The sequence below is a fragment of the Myotis lucifugus genome, unplaced genomic scaffold (genome assembly GCF_000147115.1).
Source record: "Myotis lucifugus unplaced genomic scaffold, Myoluc2.0 scaffold_108, whole genome shotgun sequence".
Lineage (NCBI taxonomy): Eukaryota > Metazoa > Chordata > Mammalia > Chiroptera > Vespertilionidae > Myotis > Myotis lucifugus.
Window position 1 is genome coordinate 526,788 of NW_005871156.1, and position 6,031 is coordinate 532,818.

At 44.4% G+C, this 6,031-nt stretch overlaps 1 pseudogene; it reads left to right on the top strand.

Annotated features, from left to right (window-relative positions):
* Window positions 1–228: 228 nt before the first annotated feature.
* On the top strand, window positions 229–924 carry LOC106697854 (annotated as a pseudogene).
* The last annotated feature ends 5,107 nt before the right edge of the window (window positions 925–6,031 follow it).

The following is a 6,031-nucleotide window of genomic DNA, read 5'->3' on the forward strand; positions in this document are numbered from 1 at the left end:
TGAATTGCTTTTGCTTCTAGATTTGAAATTAGACCAGTGTTACAAAAAAGAAAAAGTAGTCGCAGTGCACTCAGAGGTACCGGATCTGTCTCTTGCTTCAACAGTGTTTGGACAGAACAGACCCAGGGATTCCCCTTCTTCCAGCCTCCGGCCACTTTCCTGTGTCTCATTCAGTCACCACCTTCAGAACCACCTCCAGGACACTGGTTTTTTCCTACCTTAACTCCTTATTGCTAAACAACCATGAGCTCCCAAATTCATCAGAATTATTCCACCGAGGTGGAGGCTGCGGTCAATCGCCTGGCCAACCTGCATCTGCGGGCCTCCTATACCTACCTCTCTCTGGGCTACTATTTCGACCGTGATGATGTGGCTCTGGAGGGTGTGGGCCACTTCTTCCTCGAGTTGGCAGAGAAGAAGCGAGAGGGCGCTGAGCATCTCTTTAAGTTGCAAAACAAGCGTGGCGGCCGCATTCTCTTCCCGGATGTGAAGAAACCTTCCCAAGAAGACTGGGGCAAAACTCAGAATGCCATGGAAGCCGCCCTGGCCTTAGAGAAGAACCTGAACCAGACCCTTTTGGAGCTGCATGCCCTGGGTTCTACCTGTGCAGACCCTCATCTCTGCCACTTCCTGGAGAACCACTTCCTGGATGAGGAGGTGAAACTGATCAACAAGATGGGTGACCACCTGACTAACATCCGAAGGCTGGCTGCCCCCCAGGCTGGGCTGGGCGAGTATCTCTTCGAAAGGCTCATCCTCAAGCACGACTAGGAGCCTTTGGAGCCCAGAGGCCTTACAGAGGCCCCTCTGCATCCCCCTGTTGTCTTTGGCTTTTACTTGAGCCTCTTCCAGAAACTACTAGCCATTGTTTTAACCCAGGGGTCCTCAAACTACAGCCCGCGGGCCACATGCAAATACAAATATTGTATTTGTTCCCATTTTGTTTTTTTACTTCAAAATAAGATATGTGCAGTGTGCATAGGAATTTGTTCATAGTTTTTTTTTAAACTATAGTCTGGCCCTCCAACGGTCTGAGGAACAGTGAACTGGCCCCCTGTTTAAAAAGTTTGAGGACCCCTGTTTTAACCACTCTGGAGCCCTCTCCAATGCATTGGACCAAATGAAACAATAAAGTTTTTTGCAGCAAAAAAAAAAGTAGTGAAATCTCTTTTTCCTGCTTTGTTTTGCCTTGCTTACTAGATTGTTACTTCTAATACTTAGACCCAAGCAAGAGAATCACCTACTCTGGAAGCTATACTTTAGAGGACTCCACATATCACAAACACATAAGATAATAGCCCTGGCCGGTGTGACTCGGTTGGACATCAAAATTTTGCTGGTTCAATTCCTGGTCAGGGCAAATGCCTGGGTTGTGGATTCAATGCCTGGTAGGGGCATGCGGGAGGTGGCTGATTGATGTTTCACTCACACATTGATGTTTCTCTCTCCTCTCCTCCTCTCTCTCAAAATCAATAAAAATAATAAAAATATATTTTAAAAAATGGAATTTAAAAAAATACCTCATGGAAATCTTTGTCATTCAGGACCTGATATTCAGTGCCCACCCAGTCCCACTCATAACATCTATTTTTTAAAAAATATATTTTTTATTGATTTCAGAGAGGAAGAGAGAGGGAGAGAAAGAGAAACGTCAATGATGAGAGAGAATCATCTGTTGGATACCTCCTGCACACCCCCTACTGGGGATCAAACCCGCAACTCCAGCATGTGCCCTTGACTGGAATCAAACCCGGGACCTTTCAGTCCTCAGACAGATATTCTATCCACTGAGCCAAACCAGCTAGGGCATAACATCTATTCTTATGACAAACTTTCTTCAGGCTCCAGTAACCAGGGCCTCTCATTCTAAGATCTTGCTCTTTCTACTCTATTTTGTTGCTACTCTACATAAGATTCTCTCCTAGAGTATGGAAGATGCAGTGGGAAATCAGCTTCTCTTGTCCTCAAGTTTACAATTCACCAGGAGAGGTAAGACAAACCAGGATATGTGGGTCTCAGAGAGGTATATATTGAGGGCTGTGGTTCTTTAGAGAAGAAGAAAAAATTCCCAACTATTGGGGAGAAGAGAAGGCTTCACGGAATAGGAAAGGTTTGGGTTGGGCTTTGATTTGGATCAGGGAAAATAGGAGTTAGAGAGGCATGTTAGGCAGAGCAAACAGCCTGAGCAAAGAAGGAGAACATAGTGGTTCAATTTGACTGATGCTGAGGGCCGCAGGAAAACTAGGAAATGTGGGAAAGGACAGGGCTGTTTTAATGAGGTCTTGGATGTCAGGTTTTGGATTCTGCATTTTATTCTGGTGAAAATGGTGAACCCCTGAAGACTTTTCAGCCAAGAAAAAGACATGCAGGGAGCTCTGGATTAAAAAGAGGGAAAGTCTGAATCATGGAAACCAGACAGGGAACTAGTTAGCAGTTCAGGAGATACTCAGCTAGGGTGGTGGTAGGGATGGAAATGACACATCTGTGGGACACAGCACGGCTGTAGAATTGATTGAAGTTGACCATTGATTGGCTGTGGAAGGGCAGAGGCATGAGTAAGGAGTCCAAAAAACCCCAAACTTCTTTACCCTGGATACTTTGGAAAGGAGTGTTTCATGGGTATAAGAACTGAAGTCAGAAGGGTAAGGTGATGAGGAGAAGTGAGGCAGGTTGGGGTGGGGGTGATGGAAAGTTGGAAAATTTCTTTTTTGGACCTTATGAATTGAGTTATTGCAACATCTAGGTAGAAATAACTGGTCAATTGGAAAATCAGTTTTGAAGGTTGGGAGAGAGTTTTAGATTGAGGGGTAGGATTTAAGGGACTGTTGTAACTGGTGATATTGGTATTATGGGAGTGAAGACATGAAGGACAAAAGAAAAAGCCTTAGGAGATGTCACCTTTGAGAACTGAGAGGGAGAAGTAGAAGTGGAGTAGCCAGGTAATGGGGAGATCCTTTGTGAGTCACAAACCTGAAGGCAGAGACCAGGTGTCTTACGCTCGTGTTCCCTGAATCCAATACTGTGCCTGTTGTACTACAGGCGCTCAGTGAATGTTTGCTGATTGAATAAACGAATGAATCAGAAGAGAGAAAATATACCCAAAAAGGAAAAGGATTTTCAGAGGAAGGTGGTTAATAACATAAATGCTGCTGACAAGAAAAGGGCAATGTTGATAAATAAGAGGCCCTTAGCTTTCTCACTCTTCTTTTTCACAAAGCTCAAGAGATCACAGGAACATGGTCCAGGTCAGGCAGAGGGTGACTGCAACTCTCAAGTAGGAGGGAACTCTCCAGGGAAGAGGTGGGCTCTAAAGACATTGGGCAGCTGCTGTTGGAGAGGACACCAAACGAGGCCTGGTACTTTCTGGCCCCACTCCAACCCTCCTCTTCTGTATTATGTGGTTGCCAGTGTGTGGGTACTGGGCCCCTCCCTCTGAGTCAGGAAAGAATCATTTCTAATTCTTTGTCTGACTAAAGTGAGGGACCTGTTTTGGTTTCTTTTAATGCTGGACTGCCAGTGAGTTGAGGAAGTAGGAAACACCCTCTTGTAAAATCTGGCCTTATATGGAGTGGGGCAGGTTGATCTCTGAACTTTAAATGAAGGCATCCTCAAGGCTGGCTTCATATGGTAAATATCCTTTTCTGAATGTACAGAAGGCTGGGGGTTTTCCCTCCTAAGGCAGGGGCCTGGAATTGACCCTGATGATGAAAGGCATTTTGTGATGCAATAAAACGGGGTGTGAAGGAAGGGAGGGGAAAAGGGTGAGGCCCAACCTCTCCTCCCCTCCCTAACTAACCATACCATCACTCCCATTTGGGCCCCTGAACCGTTAAGGGTACATGACTTTCTAGAAGCATATGCAGGAAGACAGAATGGAGTCACCATAGCAAGACAAACTGGCTACCCATGGAAATCCCCATGGTATCAACTCGCCTCAGAGCTTAGTCTGACTGGCACTTAGCCTTACCTCAAGACCTGATTTATTAACTCACAAAGAGTAGATCAACTCTCTGGGGGCTCGATCATTAATACAGTTCTCAGACACTGATGTGCATACAGGGATAATATTTTGATCTCCTAACCAATGTTTTTTTCTTCTCAGTTTCCTGTTACCCTGTAACCCTCCCTCCCCTTGAGATGGCTGTACCTTGAGGCATTTTTTTTGCCTCAAGGCACTGCTGTAGAGCAGAATGCAGCCAATAGAAGACTGAGGACTAAGTTAGTTGAGTCTGATTTAGTCTGTTCTCCACCATTAGATCACATTTTCCCAGACTAGGAAATGCATGCTGTCTCAGGGCACAGTCCTGGGCACTTGTGAGGGCTTGCACTTACCCCTTGAGTATTTCCATGCCTGAGAGCACAAAAACAGTAGCAAATAAAAACAACCAGGTTGAGAGAGCAACTTCAGAAAAGAACAAACTTTTTTCCTTTTATGAAAATGGGCCATACATTTTCATTTCACACTAGGCCACACAAATTATGTAGCTGACCCTACTGGCAGATAGAACATTCCAGAAGGAGCTAGCCAGAAGTCTTAAGAATATTCTACGGGTGCCCTAGCCAGTTTGGCTCAGTGGATGGAGCGTTTGGCTTGGCTCATAGGCTGAAGGGTCCTGGGTTCAATTCAGGTCAATGGCAGGTATCTGTGTTGCAGACTTAATCCCCCACATTTGAGAGTCAACCAATCGATGTGTCTCTCACATCGATGTTTCCCTGTCTCTCCCCTTCTCTTCCACTCTCTAAAAATCAATGGAAAAATATCCTCAGGTGAGGATTTAAAAAAGAGCATTTGGGGGAATTGTGGCTTATGTGAGAATATAAGTTAGCTCTGCCTAAATTTGGAACAATTTTGGGCTATTTCAAGTCATGTGAAATGTCAACCCTAGTGGGAAAGAACTATTAGCAAAGCAAATGTGAAATGACCACACATGTGACAAAGGAAAAAAATCAAACTTGTTAGAAAATGTTTGTTGGCTGTTCACTTTCGTTTGGAAGAGGAAAAAGGTGGATAGAAAAGGCTGACTAGCCCAGCTGGCGTGGCTCAGCGGTTAAGCAGTGACCTGTGAACCAGAAGGTCATGGTTCGATTCCTTGGTTTCAGGCTTGATCCCCAGTTGGGGGTGTGCAGCCAATCAATGATTCTCTCATCATTGACGTTTCTATCTCTCCCTTCTCTCTGAGATCAATATATATATTTAAAGAAGCCTGATAATTTAAAAAAGAAAGAAAAGGCTGACTAGTTTCTCCTTGAAGCAAGTACTCTTGTTTATCCTAATAATCTGGGATCAGATCTAACTATCAAATCAGAAAATTTTGATTTGAGAGGAGAGTTGATCTCACACCTTCTTCAGTATTAGGTGCCACCAAATTCTGGTTGTTGCCAATTTGTTACTCAACAATGGTACGTATATATTAAATCCCAGGAGAGCGGAACTCATTTCAAAGGGACTTACTTTTTTTCTTTTTTTTTTTTTTAATCATTTCCACCATGACTGGGTAGTTTGTTCAGTTGTTAGAGCATTCCTGATACACTAAGGTTGCAGTTAGATGCCTGGTCAGGGCACATACAAGAATCAACCAATGACTGCAGGTGTGGTTCAGTGGTTGAGTATCATCAACCTATGAACCAGGAGGTCATGGTTCAATTCCCGGTCAGGGCACATACCTGGGTTGTGAGCTCGATCCCCAGTGGGGTGTGTGCAGGAGGCAGCCGATCAATCTCTCATCATTGATGTTTCTCTCTCTCTCCATCTACCTTCCTCTCTGAAATCAATAAAAATACAATTTTATTTTTAAAAAAATACATATGTTTATTGATTTCAGAGAGGAAGAGAGAGGGAGAGAGAGAAACATCAATGAAGAGAGAGAATCATTGATTGGCTGCCCCCTGCACGCCCCCTACTGGAGTTCAAGCCCGAAACCCAGGCATGTGCCCTTGGCCAAAATCGAACCTGGGACCCTTCAGTCCACAGGCCAACGCTCTATCCACTGAGCCAAACCAGCTAGGGTTAAAAATACATTAAAAAAAAAAA